At 40.9% G+C, this 27108-nt stretch overlaps 1 long non-coding RNA gene across 1 annotated transcript in view; it reads left to right on the top strand.

Moving 5' to 3' along the window:
• LOC119824619 overlaps positions 1-25146 on the top strand; it is a 108838-nt gene extending 83692 nt beyond the window's left edge. The window contains exons 8-9 of the long non-coding RNA XR_005287122.1: positions 20551-20613; positions 21421-25146. This is a non-coding gene — a long non-coding RNA (uncharacterized LOC119824619). The remainder of the gene's footprint in view (positions 1-20550; positions 20614-21420) is intronic.
• Positions 25147-27108: the final 1962 nt, after the last annotated feature.

The following is a 27108-nucleotide window of genomic DNA, read 5'->3' as shown; positions in this document are numbered from 1 at the left end:
GATAGTCCAGGTCAGACATAGCACAAATGAGCTATGCACTCAAAGGTCTCAGCTGTTGTTTTTCGGGGCTTTGTTTTAAAGATCCAGAAACAGGAAGAGTTAGTTGCTAAGGAGTGTATGTGGATGAATCTGTTTTGATTGGCTGGCTTGATTATGTGAGACTTTGTTCACTGAGCATGTCCCTTCCCATGATGCATCTGATTTTAATTATATGCATACCTGATTATGCATAAGCTTAAGATGGTTAGCATGGGGCTTTTCCTTAAAAGTTCACTCAGAGGACAGTTTGCCTTATTGTGAATGTATCTAAAACTAGTTCAGAGCAGGTCAGTTCCGTGCCTCCAGTGTCCTGATATGTTCTGGATGCATTTGAGTAGAAACTGGCCACCAAGATGGGAGTTACAAAGGCTGCCAGGAATAGTAACTTATTCTATCATTTAACTTATTCTATCATTATCATCTGCAGTTTGGTGCAAGTGTGTTCCCTGGGTTGCTAGCTCTGTTGTTTAGAGAGATGTGGGCATAACCTAAACCAAGTAAAGTCGCTGAGCTATCCTTGTGATTGCCTACCTTGCTGGGGTTTTTGGTACTTACTTGAGGTTTATGTGATCTAAGATCCTCGGAGATCCCATTTAGATTAATGTCTGCCTCACGAGACATCATGTTCTTTATTTGGCATGGGAAATAATGAAAGGTAGAAGTAAATTGAAAATGGATTGGTGATAAAAAGTACAAAGCATTAGTTATTACTCTGCTACCCTCCCCTCCATCTCCTATACGACTACACTCATGCACATACTCGTGTCATTAACGGGCTCAATCTGCTTTTTTTTTAAAAGAACACTTGAAGTTATGGAATAGTGATGTTGGTGATAAGGGAGAAATCGGAGGAGAGAGAATGGAGGAAGAGACCTGACCAAAGCATATTATATATTTAGGTAAAATTCTCAAGCAATAAAAGGGGAAAGCTACAGAGAAACCCTGTCTCGAAAAACCAAAAAAAAAAAAAAAAAAAAAAAAAAAAAAAAAAATTTTAAAGCTAAAAGCTTTTCTCAAATTGCTTTATTGCAAGCAATATTGTTTACTGAGTATTACTTAGATAGCAGGTACCCTTTTTAGCGTTTTACATAAGCTGTCTCATTTTATCCTCAGATCAGAATTACTGTCTTCCTATCAGTAAGGAAACTGAGACTCTGAGGATTGTTAAAGAAAATTATTCAGCAATAGATGTTAAAGAGTGGCACAGAGAGGTTTAGGTAGCACAACCAGAATGTGAAGGTCCCACTACAACTGGATGTGCAGGGGAGAGAATTAGCATAAATATGAATACAGTAGGGTGAGAAACATAGGAAAGAAGAGGCTGGGGAAAATGACTGTGAGAAAACAGGCACAAGGAAGATCCTAGCAAAGCTGACCCAAGGGGAATCTTGCTGAAATGAGGCCTGGGTGAGGGATCAAACACACCAGGCAAGGAGGAGTTAACACAGTAGAGTAGTGGTTCTCTGCTCCTAATGCTGCGACCCTTTAATACAGTTCCTAATGTTGTGGTGGCCCCAACCATGAAATTATCTTGTTTCAACTTCATAACTGTAATTTTGATACTGTTATGAATCATAATGTGAATATTTCTGGAGGTAGCAGTTTGCCAAGGGGGTCGTGAGCCACAGGTTGAAGACCATTTCATTAGTGGGTGACAAATTTTGCTTGATTATCTTAGCAAGGATGGAAGAGCTGGATTATATCGGGCATGCACAAAGAAACGTAAGCTAAGTTTCAGAAAGTAGGCTTAAGGTTAGTCAAGCTAAATCTGTTGGGTTAGTTTTTCCAAGGTCATCTCTAAGAGATAGTTCCTGAGCTTGAGGTTTTCTTGCCCTTACTACCTACCAACTGAGAGAACATATGTTAATCCTAATTATAGCATCTACTTATGTTGCAATTTAAAATGAAAGGTGTTTTTTTAAGTGCTTTAAATGTATTAACTCAAAATCCTCATAACCACCTTGTGTAGCACGGACCATTGTAATAAGAGGAGTGAGCTGCCAGAGTTAAACCATCCCGTCAGCGTCAGCCACCTGGAGACTGGGAGTAGAACCCCGGCCAGAGCCCTCGCTGTAATCATTGCCTTGTGAGTCAAAGAATATGGATATAGATTCATTGTTTAGTCTCCCAGAGGTGAACCCTGAGCAAAATGCTTTTATCTCTCGGGGACTCCATTTCCTCATACAAGAAGAAAGGGCGCTTGTTTCTAGGTAATTCCTGGGGGCATTTCTAGGCAAGTCCTGCGGTTCTCCGCTGGTATTTTAGGATTGCCAAGATGAAAAGGTCAGTGTGAGAGAGCACCTTCTGCTTCATCAACTGAGCATGCTGTGAACCTCTGCTGCTGTGCATCCTCACCTTCTGAGTTTGTCCCCAGAATATATCTTACTGCTGCAACTTAATGCATGTCATTTCCCAGTGTATCACATGGCTAGCTTCTTTGTGGGACACAGCTCTATGTAACTGTGTGTTGGCACTGAAAGCTTTTTGTTCAGGGATGTCATATGACTGATTGTTCATATGTATAGACCCTCATAAGGAAAAAAACTCTTAAAAAACACTGACATGTGGACATGCACATTCAGTATATGTGTCTATGCATGTCTGTGACATCTGTACCAGTGTAAAGGCACATATTTTCTTAGAAAAATTTACATGTCATCCTCCTTGCCTTGGTAATAGTCTGTTATATAAATTTGTAATGAAGTACTTAAGGTGATTTCTTTTATATATTTTAAAAAATTAGGAAACATTTAGGCATTTTTCTGGATTTTCTGATTTAGTCATTTAATGTTTTGTGCTTTCTCTTTGAATTAAATATAGGTTAACTATAATATTTAAAAGTAAAAAAATGACGGAGCTGGAGGGAAGGTTTAACTATTAAGAAATTTTAGCATCCACATCCATAGTCTTCCAGTTGCCTGTAGCTCCAGTTCCAGATGGCATCTCCTGTCCTCAAAGCATGTTCACACATGGTGCACATGCATGTATGCATACATATGTATACACCTGAATACTCATGCATTTAAAATCTGGAGAAGGAGAAACGGAGGAGGAGGAGGAGGAGGAGGAGGAGGAGGAGGAGGAGGAGGAGGAGGAGGAGGAGGAGGAGGAGGAGGAGGAGGAGGAGGAGGAGGAGGAGGAGGAGGAGGAGGAGGAGGAGGAGGAGGAGGAGGAGGAGGAGGAGGAGGAGGAGGAGGAGGAGGAGGAGGAGGAGGAGGAGGAGGAGGAGGAGGAGGAGAAGGAAGGAAGGAAGGAAAGAGAAAGAAAGAAAGAGAGAGAGAAAGAAAGAGAGAAAGAAAGAAAGAAAGAAAGAAAGAAAGAAAGAAAGAAAGAAAGAAAGAAAGAGAAAATGTGGCGAAGATAGTGAGGTTTTTGTTATAGGCCTCATTGGCTACATGGCTGTATTTTATGAGCTTCTCCATGCATTCTACAGTAGATGCTTTAAATCCTAAACTCTTTCCCTTGTGTATGTAGCAGCTGCTTCTTGCCATGATCTCCTTTCTTCCTTTCCATACTCCCTTACTCTTAAACCTCCTGCTTAGCACACAGAGCTGCTCACATGCACACATGTTAAATATCATGCAGGCTCCTTTTGGAGGGAGTTGCTTGTTCTTCCCAGCCACCCAGCTAGCTTAGCCCCAAAATAACCACACAGAAACTTCATTAATTAAAATGCTGTTTGACCCATTAGCTCTAACTTCTTATTGGCTAACTCTTATATCTTAATTTAACCCATCTCTGTTAATCTGTGCATTACCATGAGGTTGTGGCCTACCAGCAAAGTTGCAGCACGTCTTTCTACAGTGGCAAATCCATGGCATCCTTCCAACTCTGCCTTCTTCCTCCCAGAATTCAGTTCTGTCTTCCCCACCTTCCTAAGTTCTGCCATATTAACAGTTTCTTTATTCATTAATAATAATCAGAGCACACAGAGGGGATTCCCACATTACCTCCCATTTTTTGTTTAAATAAAAAGGAAGGTTATAACTTTAACATAGAAAAATCACATATAACAAAGCAGATATCAAGCAATAATTACAGTTACTACATTTATATCTACTTTTTCTTTTATCATAGTTAAAGCAAAACTATAATTGTAACTGTAAATTCTTCAACTCCATCAAAGGCTCCAAAAGGATATAATCTTACCTAAGTAAACAGGAAGTACATTGTAAGCAACTTCCAAAACTCTAGAATTGACACAGACATCTCATTGCCTGGACAGTCACCCAAAGTTCTTCCATAGTATCTGGCAGACTTTTCTATTAAGCAGGAAATTTCAAAGACAGTTCAGTCACTTTCTTCTGTATCCTGCAGAATGTCTCACAGACTCTGAAGCAGGAACCCCAAAAGACCATCGCACCTTTAGGCAAGTTCAGCAATCATTCCTCTGTGGGTCCTGCTTTTATAGGTAAGCAGTCTAGGCAAGATCAATTTCTTGCCCAATTGGCTCAGGAGCCCCTTCGGTGCCCATCTTCCTCTCAAAGTAATTGGCACTGCCAGAAGTAGATGTGTCTCACTGACATGAAAAGTCCTAAGTTATTAAAACATTTAAATGCCATATTCTGAAGGTCTCTGAAAGATTTGAAGAATACCTAACTAACTGAAATATATATCTATATATCTAGAAAACCTAACTAACATGACTACAATCTTGACTATTATAGATGACTAGATAGTCATCTATTAACCTATATTTCTTAATTATACATTACATTTTAAATGAGCTACACAAACACAATACCTTAAGAGCAGAAATATGCATATAGTAAAATTGACCTTATATTTGTATCAATAAACCAGGATCCATACTAATACAAATCTCTATAGCATATCACCCTTTAAATGTAAACAAACATTTATAGACAATACTTGGGAATATGGTAATAGTTATTTCTCTCCAAACTGCTTCCTGCTGTTTATTGGGTGAAGTACTTTTTTGAGGGTATTGGTGGGGGTTCACAACGACCTTTCAGAGGGTCTTTTTCCATGAAACTATATTGGTCTGGAAGCAATCCACAGGTTCTCATCTTCTGTGAAAACAAAAGAAGAACCTCTTTTCCAAAGCAACATATCCTTAGACTCATATTTTGAAATCAAGATACCTTTATAATATTCATGCTGGTTTATCTTAGCAGCCCATACAATGACATGTCTCTCTGTACTTAGATTATTCACACTCAAAAAATTCAAAGATAACACAAAAATATGCATAATCCAGACTCTGAATTTTCCACTTTTACGTGGCTTATTTTTCTTTACTCCTTTTAATCTGTAACTTTCTGTACTCTATCTCTTTAAAGATTTTGTCTTTTTTTTAAAACCATTTACTTCTTTTTATAACTTTTTATATTCATTCTCTCTTCCAAGCCTATGCACATTTATACAACATTTATAGGCCTTTTTTATCTGGATTTGTATTTATTGCATACCTATAATTATTTATTATCTAGGAGCACCTTTAAAATGCTAAGTGCTTTTTAAAACCTAAGCTGCACCATTATTATGATATACACGGTACTTCCAGCTTGCCTGCCCAGTCTAAAACTTAAGCGGCACTGTTACTGTGATATATAAGGTACTGCCTGCTTGCTCAGCACAGTCCAGCCTGGCAGAGCTGCTCACCACCTCTGAGAAACATGCACAGTACCCCATCTCTAGGCACATGCTGCCATTAAGCAAGCGCAGTCTGCTCATAAACCCCACTAAAATTCTCTGTCTCCCAAAAGCACCAGAGGTCACACTGGCAGCATAGTCCAGAAAGCCACCATTTTAAAACGACTCCAGCTCTTTTCCTGCTATGGCTGAATCAGGAAAATCTCTCTTAAAGGAACTGCTACAAGCCGCCAGCAAACAGCAAGAAGCTGTGTTAAACTCCAGCTGCCCAGCTAGTTTAGCCCTGAAATAACCACACAGAAACTGTATTAATTAAAATACTGCTTGGCCCATTAGCTCTAGCTTCTTATTGGCTAACTCTTACATCTTAATTTAACCCATCTCCATTAATCCATGCATCACCACGAGGTCGTGGCCTACCAGCTAAGTTGCAGCACGTCTATCTCCGGCAGCAGATTCATGGTGTCCCTCTGACTCTGCCTTCTTCCTCCCAGAATTCAGTTCTTTCTTCCCACCTTCCTAAGTTCAGCCCTATCAACAGGCAAAGGCAGTTTCTTTATTCATTAATGGTAATCACAGCACACAGAGAGGACTCCCACATCAGGCTCCTCATTACTGTGATGCAGAATCTTAAATGTTGCTAAATCAAAATACATTGAGATAGCATGAACATGTTTAAATTTTGGATTAGGAAGAATAAGTACAAAAATAAAATTATTTCCTCTCATGTTTACACAGTAAAAGAGTCCAGAGTTAGCCTGAATTGTATTTAACACAAAGATATTTGCATTACTTGACTTCATTCTGAATATTCCCATAATATTCATTAGAAAATTCTCCACCCACAAGTCATCAGGGGATGTTTTTCACTTTCTCCTGTCCTGGTGATCTGCCCTGCTGCGTACACATTGGTAGCTTCCTCTTTTCTGTGCATTCTAGGGTGAAATTCTATACTACTCTTTAGTCCTTGTATTATGTTCTCCAACTCCCAAAGCAGGTTTTCAGTGAACTGCTCAAAGCTATTTTGAGAGAAAGGTGATAATTTTTGTGGCTTTCAAAGCCTCTCACATTGAATATGACCTCTTCTTCCTCTGCTCCAAACAGCTTACCCACAGATGCCATATTCTGTGGGGAGGGGTGCAGAATGGGGAACAACTGACCAGAGCATGATGCCCTCTGTACATAGGTAGAGCATGTTGTCTTTGATGTGTTTCCCGCTCTGGGCCTCTTAGGAAGGAGAGACCCATCACTCTTTGGCCCAAGATGCTTGTCTCTATTAACAAGGAAGGTCTATTTCTGGACCTGTGTCTGTCCCTCCTCTTCACATGTGATAACACTTAGGCCCTCTCCTATTCTGATATGTTTCAGGCTGTGGGCAGCTTTTACCTCTTGTGCATCTTTTTTTCACTTATAATCATACATGATCTTTCTCATTAGGATTTTTTTCTATGGGGGCCGTAAAACCGTGACTCTTTCTTTTAGAGCCTGGCAGCCTTAGACCTTTACTCCTCCTTCCCAACTTCACAGTTATTTCAGTGCCTGTAACATAACCCAGGGATTTCACACCTTTATCCCCTCCTGAGAACTAGTCATTTCCCCAGCAGCCGGGCCCCACAGTACAAACCCTCTTCCAACTGATCTGGCATTCTCCCTTTGTGTTCCTTGATGGAACTTGACCCTGCTTACTCAGAAGTTTATCTGTAGTATTAGTTCTGTTATGTTGATATGCTGATACACACTTTGACCCTGCAAACCTTTATTTAATAGAATAAAAGGTTTGCATTTGTCAGTATTTTTCCGCATACCTTTGGCTCCTGCTTGCATGGGTTGGTTGAGGTTCTTTGGTGTTTTTTTGTTTTCTTACACTTATTTTCCCTTCTCCAGTCCCAGCTGTTAGTGATTAAATCTTGCATTCTGAAGGACAATGGGAACCTAATTATTTCTGTTACAACCATTAGCACCATCATCATCTTCAACATCAGTCAGACTAGAGTCTCAGGTCCTACTTTGATTGTTGCTCCAACTTCTTATGTGAGTAATTCTGGGGGCTTGGGTCTCAAAGTCTTTCTCTCTGTGATCTGAGCCCATTGTACCTAGTCCAATGCTTCCACTGTTCCCCGTGTGGCTCCTCTCTTCCACCAATGGGTCCTTGCTAATATTGGCCAGCCTCCTTCAGGAATTATTTTATACAGTATTAAGAGAAATAAGCCAGGAACAGAAAGATAAAAGCTATTCCAGCTTGTGCAGGGAATGGGGTGCACTAAATTGCTGGTGAGTATTCCGCTAAGCATTCTTGACTTGTTGCTCAGAAGTTCTCTGTTAAATAATGAAAATGCTTATATCCTAACAGAATGACTGAGTCCTTTCCTCTCAAGTAATGGAATGTCATCTTGCAAAGGCATTTACTAGTCTCAGACTAAGTGAATGATCTTATTTGCTGTGTAGCCTCGCTTAGGAGCCAGTAGTGAAATACTCTGACTGTTTGGTCATATGAATTATGTATACATGAAAAGGAAAGGCTTTTAGCTGTCATTTATTCTTGGCATGCAGGATTTCTTGCCTCAGCAATAATAACACCTAATAAAGTAGTGCCACTATGTAACAAGTATGAATGCTTTAGGGTGAGCCGAAGATAAGAAAAACCGCTTGACTTGTTCCTGTTGTTACTAAGCAGCTTATGTCCCCTAGAATTCCTCTCCTTGGTTTCACCTGATTCACTTTTCTCCTGAACCACGTTGTATGTATTCTCATGCAAGTCACTGCTGCTGTCTCATGTTAACTCATGAGCTAACTTCCAGCACATGGTTTCTCTCAGGAACCACGAGGAAACAACATCTGGTCTTAGTGTATGGCTTGTTGACTCAGGTCCATGGGTATGCACAATTAGATCGTAGGTTAAATGTGAAGCTTAGTAAGGCTCATGTTAATGAATTGATGATCTCCAGAGAGGAACTGATGTCAGTTGTAATTTTAGGTTAGAGAATTTCACCATTCTGTAGAAGCCATCTCTGACATAGCTTAGGGCATATGCTTTATCAAGAATATGGTTAACATATGAGGATGAAGAGTAAAACACCTTGGAGCATAGATATTAGCGCATTCTGATGTAAACGTGTGGTGTATATTGATTTTCAGAACTAGTCTCTGGTCACGCAAATCCTCTTGATTTGTTCCTTAGAAATGGTTAGGATTCCTGGGTGGAGGGCGTCTTAGAATTGCATGTGGGTGACTAGTTTGCTTATAAATAATTTTTATCTCTTTTTCCCATCTACCCACTTTAGTCAGATACTTTGCTTTGCATACATATTGCAACTTAAGTAAACTTTTTGCTATCTGGTGTATTTTCATGCAAGGATTGAGACTATAACCCAAGATAAGAAATTTCATTAAAATATGTCTTATCAAATTTCACTTTAAAAATTAAAATCTAGGGTGTCTACTCAGCAGAAGTCGTGCACTTATCTACCCTAGAGAAGTGGGAGCACAGCCTTCCTTCTCGATGAGACATTTGCAGCAACGAAGCTCCGAAAGTCCTAGAGTCCTGTGACAAATTCAGAAAAGTCCCATGCCACCATCTGTGATAAACTTCTATCTTGAAAATAAGCCTCATGACTTAAGCCTATATTTAAAAATATTTCCATGAAGTCATTTCTTCCTTTACTGTTTCATTAAAATCTGTAATATCCTGAGTTAGGGAATTGGGTATTGAACTTTAAGATAATAACTGTATCTCTTCCTGGTATAAGCAAACAGTCCAAAAGAGAGAGAGAAATGCTCCCCAATCCAGTTGTTGCAAAGAATTAGTCTACAACAGATAACCACTCTGTATTTACCCCTGGGATAAGGCTCACGATTGTTCATGAAAAGCTTTGTCTGTATCTTCCTTCCAGAAGCTGTAGCCAACAGGTGTTGTGACATCACTTATGCCATAGCTTCTATCTGATCAGATAAAGATGAACCAGAAAAAGTAGGGAACTGGCAAGGAGGATTGAGCATTTCGGATCTTTCCTTGGATTGTCTGCCATCTCCACTTCAATGTTTTGTCTTCTGCAGTCAAATTAAGAAAGTGAGGTATTCTTGAGATAGTTTCGTATGATGGTTGAAGATACAGACTTTTGATATTACACCAAAATGAATTTAAATTGTTACTCTACAAATGTAAACATCACTTGGTCATTCTCGCCTCAATTTCTTCATGCATAGCATAAGAACAACGGTATTACCTACAATGTAAGAATATGTACATCTAGATTTTCTTTTTCAAGGCCTGTTTGATCATAATTGTTGGCATAGGTGTGTTATTTGTGTAGAACTTTCATTTTAAACCTTTAGTCTTGAATTGCAATGGAGAGGGCCAGAATAAAGGAAGAATTTTTTGTGTTCCTTGTATACTATGTGTGTATATTGACCACACCAAGTCTGGTGATGTCTCTTTTTATCAATGGCATTACAGAGCCAGCCTTTGTTTTCTCTTACTCTCCTGGTTTTTAATTTAATAATACTTTGGAATACCAAGAATTGAGAACCTGTTTTCATGGAGTTTCTTCCCTTTTATCTCCCCTGAACTTTGCAGAAAGTTATTCTAGTATTATCTGCCATCTAGTTCTCCGTCGTCTGAGGGGATCCCTTACTAGGAGTGGGACACAGAAGAGATTCCGTGTCTCAAAAGCAGCTCTGCAAGGATTTATTGTGCACTGCTCTGTGTCAGGCTTGAGAGAGCCTCTGTCAGGCTCCTACAAAACTAAGGAAGAGACCTCCAGAAAGTACATAGGGGTAAACCTTAACCACAGACATTTGGAAAGAAGGAAGGGCTTTATGCAAAGAATTCTCAATTATTTGTCCAGCCCACACAAACTTTACGCAGTTAACATGTATAATGTGGGATGGCGGTCTACAGTGAGCATGATTGCCTGCAGACACCAAAGATCTAAAATACTGAGGGCCTATTGGAATATGAAGAGATGGTCTGTAAGTTTCCATTTGGGTATATTATATATATTTGAGTATAGCGATTACTTACCTTGTTGAACAGGTACCTGATTAATGTCAATGCCACTTAATCAGAACCCCATCCTTACGGATACTGCTCCTGCGGAATGATTAGTGCTTCTCAAGTAAAAACTAAAAGTAATGAACAAGAACCTTTTCCTAGCGTTTTATTTGGGGATTTTGTTGGGTTTGAGGCAGGGCCTCCCTGTGACGTACAGGCTAAACTTGATTCCTCAATTCAAGTCATTCTCCTGCCTCACGTTCCTTCTCAAATAGCTGAGATTACAGATGTACTTCACCACACCCAGCTAAGTTTTGTTTTCTTTCAGAGGAGAGCTTAAGGCAGGAGAATATCATATATTTTGGAAGAGTCTGTATGTTATGAATTATGTATAGCCGGTTTTTACGTATTTCTCTCTTAGCATAGAGAAAGCATCTGCAAAGATTAGTAACTCAGTCATTAAAATACAAATACACATTGAGATACACTAACAGAAGATTTTCTGTGTCAGAGACAAGGTTATAACAAGAGAATTTGCTTTATTGTGGCAGATGCCAGAATAACTTCCCAGTCTGCTTCATCTCTTTACTTGAGTTCTTCCGAAGTGGGGTAACTGTGATGAAAGAGAGATACAGCTTTTAAAAAGTCAACTTCACTGAGCACAACGTATATAACAATGCTGCATAACATTGCCAGATGCATGCATTCTGTAACCCCTCCCCCAGCAAAGACCGTTTCAATGACCTGAACCATTTCTCACATAGTGTCCATCATCACCACCACCTCTCACACATGCACCTTCTCCCTCCAGCAAATGCTGGTGTGATTTCTCTTGCAGTACATTAGGGACGTCTTTTGTCAAGACCCGCACATGAAAAGAGTCTGTGCCCTTTTATATTCGATACTCTTGATCAACAAGATATTTTTAAGATTCATTCATATTGAATGACTATATAGCTTACTGATTCACAAGCTTTTAAATTTACTCAATTGTTGAGGAGTGCTTTTGTTTAAAGTCTGGGAGTTTAAGGTTTGAAAATAACTGTGGATAAAGTTCATTAGCTAATTTTCTTTTGATGGCTGTGGAACCCACCCGATGCCAATTTCACAAGAGGGTTCAATGTGTCTTCTTTATCCCCATTTGCTGCAAGAGTTCAGATGGGTATTATTGAGTCCATCTAGATAGGAGTTTCTTACGCAAGGGATTTATTTTGTATCCTGAAGATATTTGTCTACTTCATCTAGGTTGTTGATTAGCATCAAATTGTTTATAACAGTGGTTCTCAGCCTTCCTAATGCTATGACCTTTTAATGCAGTTTCTCATATTATTATGACCCCAACTATAAAATTATTTTGTTGCTAGTTCATAATTGTAATTTTGCTGCTGTTATGAACCGTAATGTAAATATCTGATATGCAGGATATCTGATATGCAACCCCTTTGGGGTTCGCCACTCACAGGTTGAGAATGGCTGGTTTGTTTCGTTTCATCCTATTAATTTATGTGGAATGAGTGCAGTAGTGCCATTTGTTTTCATTCCCAGATTTCTTTATGTTTGCTGGGATTTTCTAATTTTTCAAAGAGGCAGTTTATGGTTTCATAAATTTTCTTTGTTCGTTCTTACTAATTTTCCATTCTTATTTCATTTCTTCTTCCCTTAGGCTTAATTTGATATTTTGTTGTTTTTCTTCCTTAAAGAAAGACTATAGATGATTAAGGTGTTTCTCTTTTTCTAATATGAGTTTTCTAGTATAAGCATTTAAAGTAGAAATGTTTTAGTATAAACACTTAAAGTACTAGCAATTCTTTGAAATCTCAAACTGACAGTTTTATTACATTAAATTCAGAGTAAGAGGCTGGGAACTGGCTCAGTCATTAGTTTTACAAGTGCGAAGACCTAGGTTTGATTCCCAGATTCCTAAAGAAAAATGTTACATCTAGTGGCATGCACTTGTAATCCCAGTGCTGAGGACGGGGAGACAGGTGGTTCCTTGAGACTCTCTGGCCTGCCACACAGGCCTAATAGATGAACTTCAGGCCCATTAGCAACTGCGTCAAAAAAGAATGTTGACAGTGTCTCTAAGGATGATATGCAAGGTTGTCTTCTAGCCTCCAAATATGCACCTCAACAAATAAATGTGTAAACACACATACACATGCACACACACAGACAGAGAGAGAGAGAGAGAGAGAGAGAGAGAGAGAGAGAGAGAGAGAGGAGAGAGAGAGAGGTTGCAGTGTTTTCTAGTCTCCCTTATTGTTTCCTTCAATCAATGAATTATGTTTTCGGTTTTTGTTTTTTTATTTTTTGGCTTTTCAAGACAGGGTTTCTCTGTGTAGCACTAGCTGTCCTGGAACTCATTTTGTAGACAAGGCTGGCCTCAAACTCACAGAGATTCACTTTCCTCTGCCTCCCAAATTCTGGGATTAAAGACATGCACCACCAGGCTAGAAGTTTGTTTAGATATTGTGAAATTTTTCAAGTACTTTATTATTAGCCTCCCATTATTTCTCTAGAGATATATGCATACATATTCAGTGAGAATTAATGACTATAAACGTGACTATAGAATTTTAATCCCTCCATGTTGAGACTTTAAACCCAGCAGATGGTGTGTTTAACACACTGACGTAAACGTCATTATATGTGGTTGACTGTAGTTGTCTAAAAATGTCACTTAGGTAAAGATAGTTAGGAGAGTTGGTCAAGTCTTTCAGTCACATACCGATGTTCAGTTGATAAGAAAGGAATATTTGTCTCAGCTGTGTATGCAAGTGTATCTATGTCTCCTTTTAGCTCTGTCAGTTATCCGTGTACTTTGTAATTCTCCTTTTGGGTACATATGCATTGAGCATTGCTTTGCTGTCTCTTCTCTATACCAGGCTCCTTTTTTATTATTGCCTGACAGTTTCATACATGCATATAATAAATTTCAGTCCTTTTGCCCTCTTCCCCTTTTGACCCCCACTCCTTTTTCTGCTAAAACACTTCTCAACAAGCCTCCCTCCCACTTCCATGACTCTTTTATGTTTGTGTGACTCACTAAGCTTAAATAGGGTTGCCTGCCTGAGCATGGGTGGGAGGTATTTTTCTGAAGCACAAGTAATTTATCAGTGACTAAACCACTAAGAAAATGACACCCCATCCTCCAGACACTGTTGCCTGTCAATAGTCCCACAGGGGGTGGGACTTCAGGAATGCTACTCTTTTTCTCTCTACTAGCTTCCTTTATACTGCCAGAGGGTTCAGTCCACAGGAGGGAACTCATAACCTGCCTGGTACTGTAGACCTGTGGCTGGGGAGGTCCTAGGACTCAGGGAGACCCGATCTCTCCTGGGAGTGGAGCCTCATGAGTCTTCTCCGCTTCCATGTGAAATGCGGGGCACCTAAGCTTGGGCTGGTAGCCAAAGCTATAGTAAGATTCATGCATATTAGCCATGTCCTTTCCAGTTTTGCAGAATCTCCCCAGACTCTGGCTCTTAGATTCTTTCTGCCCCCGTTTCCATGATGTTCCCTGAGCCATGGGACTGGTGACAGGGGTGACACGTGTCCCCTTTAGCGCTGATTCCCGCACAGTCGCTAGTCCTCTGCTCTTTGACTGGCTTTGAGTTTTGCATTAACCACTGTCCACTGCAGAAACAAAAGAGAACAAAAAACTCTGATGAAGGCTGAGAGCTGTACTGATCTAAGAATAGAAAGTATTTAGAAGGCAGTTTGATACTATGTCCACTTGCAAAACAGTTGGAGAAGGCTCTCTGTATGGGGGTGACCTCCCAAGCCCCAGGTTCTCAGCCAGGTTTACAGTTCCAGGTGTGAATTCGCTCCTGTGGAGGGAATCCTCTAGCACTATGAAAGCAAGCCCAGGAAACGTACGCTTCCAGCTCAGTTCCAGCTTGATTTTTTCATGTCCTGTGACCTAAGTATGTAGTGTCTTCAGCAACAGGGTCTACCATCAAATTCTAATGTACACCCAACAGCAATGGCAATAATCCATATTGGTTTAAGGACTCTTCGCCTCTCTGACTCACAGCTTGTAGCATCAGCGCTCGGATTCTTGTTTACTAAGCTACAGCTTCTGAGAGGAGCTGTATTCCCTGAAATGCTGATCCTGCCAGCATCTACGGAAGTTCTCTTCTATTTCTAGTAAGCTTCCTTGTCCTGAGATCACTCGGCCTGCTATTAGTATAATCATCCGGTTTTTAAAGGCTTCTAATGCTTTTCTAGCGGCTTGTGTTTCCCTGGTATGACTCCCCTCTTATTTTGTGGGTGTGAGAGAGGAGAGGGTTGAAGCAAGGTCTTGCTTTGTATCCCAGGCTGGCCTTGAATTTGCAGCTATCCTACCTTAGCTTCTCAAGTGCTGAGATTGCAGATATGAGCCCACATACACTGCTTCCTTTTGTTTTTAACCTCTTTGTCCCTCGAATGAATTTTATATCAGTCATGTGCAGTTTGATGAGTGTACTCACTCTATAAATTCCTGCCTTTTATTGCTATGTGTATTCCATTCTTAGTCCTACAATAGCACTAACTTCACCATCTTACGTTTCTCATTCTTTATTCTTTATCCCTCATCCTTTCCCTGCCTTCTCTCTAACTGAGTGAGTCTTTTGGTATTAACTTCTCTGTTGAATTATTAGTTATACTTTTTATTTTTACTATTTTTGTGATTTCTCAAACACTCAGTAAACTCATTTTTAACTTACTGTTTTAGTTAGGGTGTCTATTGCTGTGATAAACAATGTAACTAAAAGCAACTTGGGGCAGAAAAGGCATATTTCAGCTCACTGTTCTCAGGTCACACTCCACGGAGGGAAGGTAGAGCAGGAACATAGGCAGGAACTTGGAGGCAGGAGCTGAAGCAGAGGCCATGGAGGAGTGCTGCTCACTGGTTTGGTCCTCATGGCTCGCTCAACCTGCTTTCTTATAGCACCCAGGACCACCATGGGCTCTGTCCACAGCGGACTGGGGCCTCCCACATCAATCACTAGTTAAGAAAATATCCCACAGGCTTGCCTACATAACAATCTCATGGAGACTTTTTCACAATTATTTCATTCTTTTTCATTTCCTTTGTAGCCATAAACATATTTATGATAGCCATATTTTGTTTTATTTTTGAGATAAGCTTCACTGTATAGTATGGCTACCATAGAACTAATACTGTTCTGGCTTTGGCATCTCAGGTTCTGGGATTATAGATGTGTGCTACCATGTCTGGCTTATGATAGAGATATTAAAGTGTTGGCCAGCAAACTGTACAGTAGCTATCATTTTCAGGTTCATTTCTGTTGATTTATTTTTTCTACTTTTTTCATGGTCATTAAATAATAATTAGGCACTGGACATTGCAAATGTAACATCAGTTTACTTAATTTTAATGTTATTCCTTAGTATGGATTGGGTTATTTTCTGTCAGAGGCAACTTAAAACTCAACTTCATCTTCCAGAGGCTTATGTTCAGTTTTGGGGCTTTGTTCTAGAAGCCTAATCTTACCCCTAAGGAAGACTAAGTCATGTCTCTTTAGTGTTTTGGATATATGTTCAATATCTACTAAGGTTTCATTTGTTGAAATTTAATCCTTACTGTATTAAGAGGGTGGAAACTTAGTGAAACTATCATGTTAAGAGGTGGCTTTTGAGAAGTGATTAGGGTTAGATAAGGCCATTAAAAATGATCCCCATAGCTAAATCCTTTACAGGTGGCTTCATAGGAAGGGGGAACCAGACATGCCCCTGTGTGCATTCCCTGTCTCCTGCCATATGATTCCCTGGTTTACCTCAGGACTCTGCCAGCGAGAAGTCGAGCATTACATGCAGCCCCTCTCTTATACTCACAAGACAGTGAGCCAAAGGCAATCTCCTTTCTTGAGGTAGTAACCAATAATGAAGTAATTCAGTATCATGTTGAGAGGGCCTTTTCTGTTCTGGCTGGTTAGAAATTTAGCATCTCTCAACTTTAATCGGGATCTGGCAGTGGTTACAATTATAGTTCCCTTCTAATATCTCCTTCTCTGGTATTCATTTGTTGTCTGTTTTATGTATGCTCAGACTAGAATTGAGCCAAATGACCTCCCCCTGTGTCAGTATCTGAGCTTATTCTAGCTGTGTCTCATTTTCGGATCCCTTCGCCAGATTCTAGATACTTCAGCTTTCCTAAAAGTGGAGCTCTTCCCAGTGAGTTCAGTGAGACACTGTGATCATCTTGAGTTGTCTTCTCCTGAAGCTGACAGAAAATTCAGGACTATCAAAAGATTGTGCGTGTGCGTGTGCGTGTGTGTGTGTGTGCTTACTCTCTGGGATTTCACCCCTGTGCAACACGGTTATCCAGTGTTTGAAACTCTTGTTCCATGGACCATCAGAACTGGAGACAACAAGATTTCATGCAGAGTCAATATAATTAAGTCATGTGTTCATTACTCACAATTTCTTCATATAATCTATCCCCTTTCATAAAAAAATTGAGTGTGCATTAATATATTTAGTTATATCCAGAGTGCTATTAGTGGCAGTGGAAAGTTACCCAGGGTTGTGACAGAGAGCTTAGCAAATGCTGGGACTGGAAAGGCAGCTGTGGAGGACAGAAGAGCAAATGACACCAAGGGTGAAGCTTCCTGTCTTTGAGGAGAAAGGGCCAACTGTATCCTGTTGAGCAGAGGCTTTTGAGATGTTATGTCTTTGAAAATTCTAAGAACCTTGAACTTGCCTTTCTCTTTTATGGTGGGAGAAACATGATATCCTAGCAGAAGCGTCAGTGATGTAATGCTGTGAGGATGGAGTATCCTCACAAAGGCTCGTGTGCTCAACGCTCTGTTACCAGATGGTAGACCCAGCTAGTAAGGGACCATTGGATAAGTAGGCCAATTAATCAATTCTCTGGTAGGATCATAGCTTGATAACATTATTGAGACATGCTAGGAAGTAGAGGATAGGGCTGATTGGAGAAAATGTGTCCCTGGGGCTGAGCTTTGAGATGACATATTTTGACGTACACTCCTCCCTCTCTCTTTTTTTCCCTTCTTGGCTACCATGGTGTGAGCACCCTGCTCTGACACACACTCAGAGAAGCATACACTATTCTGCCTTGCGCAACCAACAGAGATCTTGCCAACCAGGATCTATTGGTGGGTCGTCTTCCTTCAAGGTCACCGGAGTTGTGATAAAGATTTTCTTCGTCTTTTTCTTTCCTCATTTTCCGCAACTGGGCTCTTTTATATAAAAGAGGAAACATTGCTCCAAACATTGCTGGTTGCCTTGCTTTGGAAGAATTTGTGAGGCCTAGCAAAAGTGAACATTGAGGTGGTGATGCTGGGTACTAGACTGGAATGAGTTAAGAGACTTGCCTTTGCTAGGACAAGGCCTCTGAGAACCTGCCCACTTGTATGGTACTAGAAGGGCACATACTTCTGACCCTGGCCTCCCTGCAACACCCTGTCTTCTTCCAGGGTGGTAGGCTATGGCATTACTGGATGGGATGGTAGGTGAGACCTGGGAACTGGGAGGGGAGAATGATATCTAAGAGCCAACTAAAGCCAACCACCAGAAGGCAGGATGTGCAGGACCTGGGGTTCCTCATCCATAAGCATGCTGCTTTGCCTTAAGCCACTTACAAAATACGCATTCATTGTAAAATTAAGAAATCAAATATGAATACTATAGAGTATTGAATTCCAAGGGCTCCACATGATTGGCCACAAGTCCTTTAAACTGATCTACCTGGGGTTTTAAACAGTACATATTGTATTGTTAATATCAACTGGTCATGTGAAAAGCACCCTAGCATCATATTGCAGATGACATTAGGGGGATGTGGATTATCACAGATAATTTTATGAATAAACTTGTCACAGGAGATCAAAAACCAATGAGTGTTTAGATTCCAATCAGGTAATTAACTATTGACTTGTTATTACAGAAGATAGGCTCTGATACAGGGATCATAGGATACAGACACTGTCTGATCTGTTTGAGATGCTGTAAAAACAAACCATGAATTAGGAAGCTCATGACTAACAGATACTCACTTAATTCTGGGCGTTGAGAAGTCCCAAGATCAGTGCACAGGCAAATTTAATGTTTGGAGAAAGTCTTCATCTCCTTCTCACTGTAACCTCGTAGTTTAGAAGAGAACCCTGGTGCCTCTTCAGTGTGTTACAAGACAGCACTAACTGCATTCATGCGAGCCCTACCCTCATGTCTTTGTTCCTTCCAAAGTCCCACCTCTGATACCATCACATCACAGATTAGGTTTCAACAATGCATTTAGAGAAGGACAAATGTTCAAGCCACAAAAGTAGACAGGACAGCCTCAATATTTACTGGAGTTGACAATTACAAATGTTCAAGATTATCAGACAATGCAAACTATGACATGAGGCATAGGAGACATGCAGAGAACAGTGGAGAAAGTAGGAGTCAAAGGATTGACTATTGCGAGAAAGCTCCATGGAAGAGAAGAATGACTTTAGTCAGGCCACTGTATATGCAGGGGATTTCAACTACCAGAGCTTAAGGGGCAAACCCTCCAGACCAAAGCACAACAGGAGCAATGACATGGTAGATATGCTACACAGGACATTCCATCTTCCTCCTCTTGTATTTGCATAGAGATCAAAGCAGGGGGCATAAGCCTCAAAAACAGAATCTGACAAAATTATGCTTGAGTAGCAGTACACTAACCATCTGTGAGATGAGGCACCTAACCACACTGAGCCCCAGATTTAGTCACATGTAAAATAGTATTGATTGAAAAACACAGTTTGTGCTTCTAAGGGAATAAGAGAGGCTTGGTTCTGGAGTCAAATATGAGTGCTCATGGCCTGATCATGAGGGAACATAGTGTTCTGTGTTCAAACCCTGTGTTCCAATGTGGAAGCAGTAACATGAGATTTTATTGGTTACAGAAGAAAGTTGTAAATCAAAGTATTTGCCAGATGCTTGGGTGGGTGCCCTATGTATGTGGTTTCAGATACTATTTGATGACAGTCCTTAACCCTTGGGTTAGGGGAAACTATGAATACATTTTACAGGTTTTATAGCTACCAGGATGTTAAGTCAAATAGGAGTGGGCACTGAATAGCTTCCAATGTGACTGAAAGTCGAGGAAGATAATTTGACTTTAGTCTGTAACATTTAAACTCCCGTGGTCATGAAGTCAGTCGTTGGCTTTATAGTATCTTTAACACAAGTGTGGTGATCTCCTTGACCCCAACAACTTCAATTCCAAATGGGGACCATCTTTATAGAATTACTTATAAGGGTTAGATAAGAGAAAGCTTACAAGATTCCTTCCAGCACTCTCAGTCCCAGATAGGAGACTGATGAGAAAACGGTTCTGCTATTCTATGCTCTGGTGGCTGCCTCCACCTGAGCATGTTACAGGGCTTTACAGAGGCTGTGACATTTGAATGGGGGCCTAATGTAGCAGGAAGAGGGAGCCATGGAAGAGCCTTTGCAGCTGAGGTTATGTTCAAAATGATGGCTCCCTTTATGACCCATGAGGTAGGATTCAGGGAGAAAAGAGTGGCCACATGGGTGGCCACAGATAAAGGCTTATCATTGCCAGTTCAGCCCACTCTTTCTTACCTGATTCGAAATACCAAACTGTTCAACTGGGGAAAGACAAGACCACACATCCAAAACTCTGAAGTCATACAGTCAGTTTGCCCCAGCTCTTGTGCATCAGATGTTCTGTTTATTTTTCTCTGAAGAAGCCAGGAGCCGGGGGTGGGAGGAAGGAAAAAAGAGAATATGTTGCTGAGTGTTTTTTCATCCTCCTGAGAATATTTGGCTTCATTGGTAGACATTTAACAAGACATGATAGCTCTTTTAACACGGGAGTCTCCTAGGTATTGATCGGTTGATGTGTTGGTACTTTATAGTGTGTATCCTTTAATGTCTTCCAGGCTGAACACTTGCCGTTGCAGACTCAGTTCAAAGAGAAGGGAGCTGGTTGTCTTCAGTCCTCTGTAAGTAAAGCTCATGTTGTGCCCACCCAAGTGCATGTGAAAGTTTGGTCAGATATCCACGAGAGTTAATTTTATCCATTTCTCCCTGTTTACATGTCTGTACATGACTTGAAAAAGTCCTTGAACTTTCTTACTCTTGCAAGTAATCTAAAGAACACTTCTAAGTAATCCCAGAAGCATTTCAGTCGTCTGCAGGTGATTGGAATGCCCAGGCAGAAGGGGCCATTTCAGAAATATCAGAGAGCATCAGAGGGAGTTCATTCCAGACTAAGTGTCAGCTGTGGCTCTAGGTCAGTCAGAGGAAGGTGGAGAGGAGAAGCTGTTTGGGGTAGCATTTTTAAGTCCCCCTTTGATCAAGCATATGGTCAAATGGCAGTTCACTTTGCTGTGTCTGTTCCCTAATCCCCCAATGCTGAATCTTGATGTTTATTTTTGTTTTGTTTAATTCTCTGACTATCTCATATATTCCTTCCAAGCTGAGACCCTTTTTGAAATGCTCCTGAAGGTCACAGCCATGCCCTTTTCTAGCCAACCCTGATCGGTACCAATTTTCAAATTTCAAAACCTAAAATTGCTCACAGCCCCCTTAGTTGGAGCTTTGTAGTTACGCCTCTTATTCGAATATGGTGGATACCAAATGCCTGGAAAATGATGAGCTGTTGAACTTTGCCTTGCCGTCCAGCTCCTTGTGGGATAGTGAATCAGGGACATGGACCTTAAAGAGTTCAACTTTTGCTTGTTTTTGCCAGTGTGCTAGAAGAATGTAAACACTTTCTCTGCTAATGTAAGCAATGTTTGAATTTTTAGAATGGACTAAATAGCAGATTTGATTATGAAGATGAGAACACAGTACAAGAGGATGGAACTCAGCAGATGTACCCCCTTTACAACCAGATGCGCTGCCAAGACCCGAACCCTCACAAACATCACTCGAGCAACCCTGAGAGACCCTACATCCACCCACGAGAACATTATGTGTGATTTTCTTCTTGTTGTAACAGGTGTTCTAACGAATGCTTATTCTTAGACTTGAGAGAGAAACTGAGGCATCTAAACAGTTTCAGTCTGAATGTGTTGGAACCTTGAAGAATGGCTCTGAGCTATGAGTGGATTTCTTAACTTCATTAAGGGTTTCTTAGTCACCAGCTGTGTTTGTGAATTTGCCTGTAGCTTTGCTTCTCTGTAACTCTGGTGTTTAACTACTAACATTGGCCTACAATGGCGTGTTCATTTGAAATCACGGCATCTGCCTGTGATGACTGCAGAGAAAGGGCCCCGCTGCTGGCAGCCATTCTGCTTGGCTCTCAGGCAGTGCTCGTTTGTAATTTAAACAGGTGGGAAAAGGAGCTCCAAATCCAGTTCACTAATTATTAAGCTGGGATTTAGATATCCCTAACATTTCAGTACGATTACAATACCTGTGTACAGAGGCCAAGGAAAGAGGTGGACTTGCCTCTCTCCAAACAACAAAAGCAATGAGAACCTTCAAGCCTCTGGGTGCTTGTGAACCAGTGTTAGTGCTAAGTGTCCTTCCTGGCCATTAGGCTCCAAGGGCTTCTTCACAGGGCTGTATGCCCTCTGTCCCCTCATGACTAGCTGTGTCTGCAACGTCTCCTACTTTGTCCTTGTTACTTCAGCCTGTTTCCCACTTACTGAGTCCTAAAATCCCTGTCAAAATGGGATGGAGTCCTGTTAGCTTTGCCCTTCTTTTTCCGAACGTGTCAAACTCAGCATTCACTTCTTAAACTGATTTCAAGCCAGTCTGCCTCCACACAGCTTTAGCTAGATACTCTTCTGCATTCTTTACTTTTCTACCCTGTCTTATCTACCTCAACAAAGAAACCAGCAAGCCTACTGGAAATCCCCATAAAATAACTCTGACTCTTAAAAGCCAGAAGAAAAATTTGAAAACTATTTTTTGTAATGCTACTTCATTATGACATATTGGCTCAGTTTGCATGTCCTCTATTCCTCCTCCCCACCTCACCTGGTCAACAAGCCTAAAGAGATACTCTAAGTTGAATAATACAGTAGCCTCTCTGCCAGGGTAAACAGCTACACCGTGATGCCGTTATGCCTGCTCATGTCTGCCCGGAGTCCTCTCATCTCCCTCTGCCAACTGTCTATCACTGAGACTGACAATGGTCACAGAAGGAAACCTAAAGGCAAAAGAATCATGGGCACATCTTGAGGATGTCACTTTACTATGTATCCTGGATGGTCAGAGCATGTCACAGGAATTAAAAAAATAAAACACTATATACTTGTTACATATTAAGAAAGAGTGGTATCAGCATCAGAATAAACAGTATACATTTCCAGCCTAAACCACGGAGGAAATGAGAACATTCCCAGATTTATAGTGAAATACCAAAGATACTTTATTCATGCCACACTGGCCTTGGTCTCCTTTGCTTCTTTTTGTTGTTTGTCAGGCTTTCAGATAAGCCATGAAGGTTCTGCTGTAGTAGTTATACCCACCCAACCCACTTCCCATTATCAGTAGTTCTAGGAGCAAGAATACTCAAATTCCATCCTACTTGTTTGTTTAGGATTAGTGCCTTTAGCGGTTACAGCTCCAAAGCACCCTGAGTTCTCCTGTTCTTCTCTGCTCCACCACTGTGCTGCTCTGGGTATAGTTTACTGCCTTTATAGCAAGGACGATGGCCAACTTCATTGCTCAGGATGCCACCACTAAGTCAGTGTAACTCCAATTACAGGATTCCTTGGGGGTTGGTTTCCGGTAGATAGACGGTATAGTTTTCTTGGGTAGTGAACATTTCATTAGACTTCAATGTTAGGGGCCAGATTGCGGAGCACCCCTCCTTTAGAAGGCTTTAAATATCTTAACACAGAAGAGAGTTGCTAGAATCCTGCTGGGAAGCAGGTCATAGAGTCCACTTCACAAAAGCGCATTGTGGACCCAGAGGGAGGGAAGGGGGATGGCATCGTTTGTGCCAGAGAAAGGGATCTGGAAGCCTCTTGTCCTCTTCTTTGCATCCTCCCACGAGGAACCCACTGTCTACCTTTCAACAAATCTTAGTATTGTTATGAAAGGCTATTTTAGGGTGTGAGTATTCTCATGCAGCCAGCTAATTCACTATCGTCTGTGCCTTTCTGTCAGCTATGAAATTTCTTAGGCATACTGCTATGTTTGATAGTTGTTGGCCCCAGACATGGGTCACGTAAGCTTCGTAATAGCTTATTCTGGTATCACCTGTCTGCTATTAAAAAAAAAAGTTAGCCAAATACAGAACAGCTTTAAAGAGGGTTGATTAACCAGTCCCCTCAACAACCAAATATTGCCACCCAAAATTAGTCTGCTAATTTTTGAACTTCTGAATTTGGAGCCTAGAAGACTTGATGGTGCCATTTAAATTTGGAAGTTAGACTCTAAAGGTTAGTAAGTGAGGTTGAGGGACATGTTCACAGCTGCTCATGCTCTGCCCATAATTGTTCTGTCAAAGTTCACCAGAACAGGAGGAAATTTGTGTGGCATTTCCCATGTACTGCCACTCTGCATTCCAAGGAGACGGGTACATGCTCACCCTCCTCCCAGCCCCCATTGCCTATTTTACCTGCCAGCATTGTGACTGCAGTAGCAGACTCAGATTTTTTGCATCTCACTACAGTGAAGCATGTGTACTGGCTAGGAACAGTCTGACTTAACGAAATAAGAATGCAAACAGCAGTGATTTGTTGTGTCTTCTATGAGAGTTCTTTTTAGCCTGACATTTTGTATGCTTTATATTTGAAGACATATCTATGCTCTTTGGAGTATATGAAACTCTTATCCATGCTAACCATCTGTATAACAGATGAATATGTGTGCACCCACACACCCATGCACACACAGGAGACAAAAGAAATCCCCAGTAAGTGACCAGACCAGGTTCTCATCATTATTATTTTCTAAGTCCTATTTGCTCAGAGAAACAAGATCAAGTCCTTCTCCCCAAGTTGTCTTTTGTAGAAGTTTAAATTTCAAAAAGTTTGTCTGTTGCTCCTCTTTTCTTGCATTCACTGGTGCTATACTTACTATAATATATGGCTTGCCTTGGAATTAGAGGATCCCCCGTTGTTTTCAGAGTCAATGGGACAGGTCAATACCCTGCTTTACCCGTAACTTTAAGAACTAAGGAAAATAAACTATGTAGCGTATCAGCTGTCCCCATCCATAACGTGGAGACCTTCCCTGTCAACCTCTCAGAACTGTGGTAAGAATTGCATTAGGGAATGGTGGGGGAGAACTCTAAGTTCTCTCAAACTGAGAACTTCCTATGACTCCACTGTTGCATATTGAACTTCAACCTCCAGTGCCTTTGCAGTATTTAGAGTACTGGGATGTAGGAGAACCATTCAGCATGTGAAAATTTCAATTTGATCTAATTTAGATATAACCAATGGCAGGTTCAGACATTTCATTTATTATAATAAATATTTATCCCATAAAATGTTTTATATCTGGGCCATTGGATAAAGGTAATTGCCATGCAAGCCTAGGAACCTGAGTTTAATCCTTGGAGTTCACAAAAAAAAAAAAAAAAAAAGGAGAGATAAGGGCCACAAGTTGGTCCCCTCGCCAGCACTTGAGCTCACCACCTTATGCACATGCAGTAATAGTAATAACCATGTTCTAACGGCTCATCTGCCCAGCTTTAGATTGGATTGAAAATGCATGCTTTAGAATCTACGATTGCTTCTGTTTTTCAAGTAACTATGAATGAGGAGCTTTACTGAGTGGGTGGTATGGACCGGGTTCTAGGGCCAGCACTGTACACGAGTCATCTCACCCGCTAGGGTCACACCCCTGGTGTGTCCTCTTTCAAGAGCTGCCATGGGAACAGAAAGGCGTGTCCTCTCGCATCACACCATTGGAGGCTATGCAGATCATCATTCAGCTGCTACTTTTTTAATGTCCGCTTTGAATGTTGGACAGTAGGGTTGTCTTGGTTTTCTTCTTAAAGCAGAAATCCAAGACCCTACATGGAATAAAACTATAAGAAACGTTAAAGTAAAAGCAAGTACATGGGCTCACTTTTTCCCCTTCTGTCCACTAGGTTAACTTACATTAGGTTAAGCTACGAAGGTTAAACCAAGTCAAATAGCACAGCCCATACCAGTTGGTTTGGCTTTACTGGGCACAGATGTCTAACTCTTTCCTGGGTCTAATTTAACAGGCTTCTTGTTTGTCTTTGTCCAGTCAAGCTCCAACTCCCTGGATGGTAACACTCATACTGGGGACAGCTGGAAGGAAGCCAGAGAAGCGTAAAAAGGTGAAAGATCACAATGCCAGGGTCACGACCTTTGCCTCTCAGCTTTGTGTTTTTCTTGTTCTGGTGCTTCAACAGCAAGGCTTTTCCTTCCTTGGGTCATCTGAAGACTCTAAAAGAACCCAGGACTTTTATCCTCGTTAAAACAAAACCTAATGTTTGCAAACCTAGCCAAATATAGAACGCAACAACAGTAATCCTCTTACAGCTGATGAATTCATGGATTTCTTCCATTCAAGAATATCATAATCTGGCCTTTGCCAGGTGTTAGGCTATTTTGTTAGCCTTTGGTAGACAGATGTGTAAAAGCTATATGCCTCCTCCCCAACCTCACCAGGTAATGGTTTACACTGGAATCAGTCTTTCATCTACTACGTCATGTGTGTTAATAAGCCAGGAGGCTCCAGAACAGTTTCCTAGTCTCCTATAAAGCTGAGAAAGTCCGTAGTCTGCCCTTCCAGGCAATGTAACTACATCTCGTGTCTATCTGAAAGCTCTCAGAAGTAAATCCAGCGATATTCTTCCTAATTCTGTCAGGCAGACCATGTTGTGTTTGACTTCTCCTCAGTCAGTCGGACTTGTCTGGGAGGGCTGGCCCTACACAGTGTGTGCCAATCCACTTTTCATTATCGCCACCAAGTTGGCCACAGAAATATTCACTTGCTTGGTTAACAAAGTGTCTGGAGTTAGACTGAAAAGAAAGCATGTGGCAACAGCCTTAGAAGGGACCGGAGCTGCTGGCAGCACCTGGAAGATGTGTGCTCCTAGTTAAGGTGTATCAGATATTAACCAGCCACCCCTAGAGCTAAAACTAATCAGCATATTTCAAAATAACTTTAAAAATTTAAAGTCTGGTGTAACAGAATTGGGTAAGATTTCTCAGGTTTTCATGCCCTCACCCTGGACTGGGACAGGACTGTTTACTGACTGAAGTCAAGAACCGGCTGGAGAGTTGTGCTGATATTTATCCACAGTAACAACTGTATTTTAGGATGGACTGTCAGCACTATCAAGATTTATGGGCAAAAAAGCAAATTATCTGCAAATTGATCAGCAACTGATAGGCTTCTGTCCTCTCATTACAATTCTGCTGTGGATTTGGCACAGTAGTTTCCACAAGCAAATGTTTCATAGGAGGCAGGTCACTTGGATGTGAAAAGAGCTTCACTTGGTCTTAAAGTTCTACACAATTCAGAGTCAACAGAGGGGCTTTCTGAGATAG

This window comes from Arvicola amphibius, chromosome 10, assembly GCF_903992535.2.
Source record: "Arvicola amphibius chromosome 10, mArvAmp1.2, whole genome shotgun sequence".
Classification (NCBI taxonomy): Eukaryota; Metazoa; Chordata; class Mammalia; order Rodentia; family Cricetidae; genus Arvicola; species Arvicola amphibius.
This window is presented reverse-complemented; position numbering and strand designations above follow the sequence as displayed.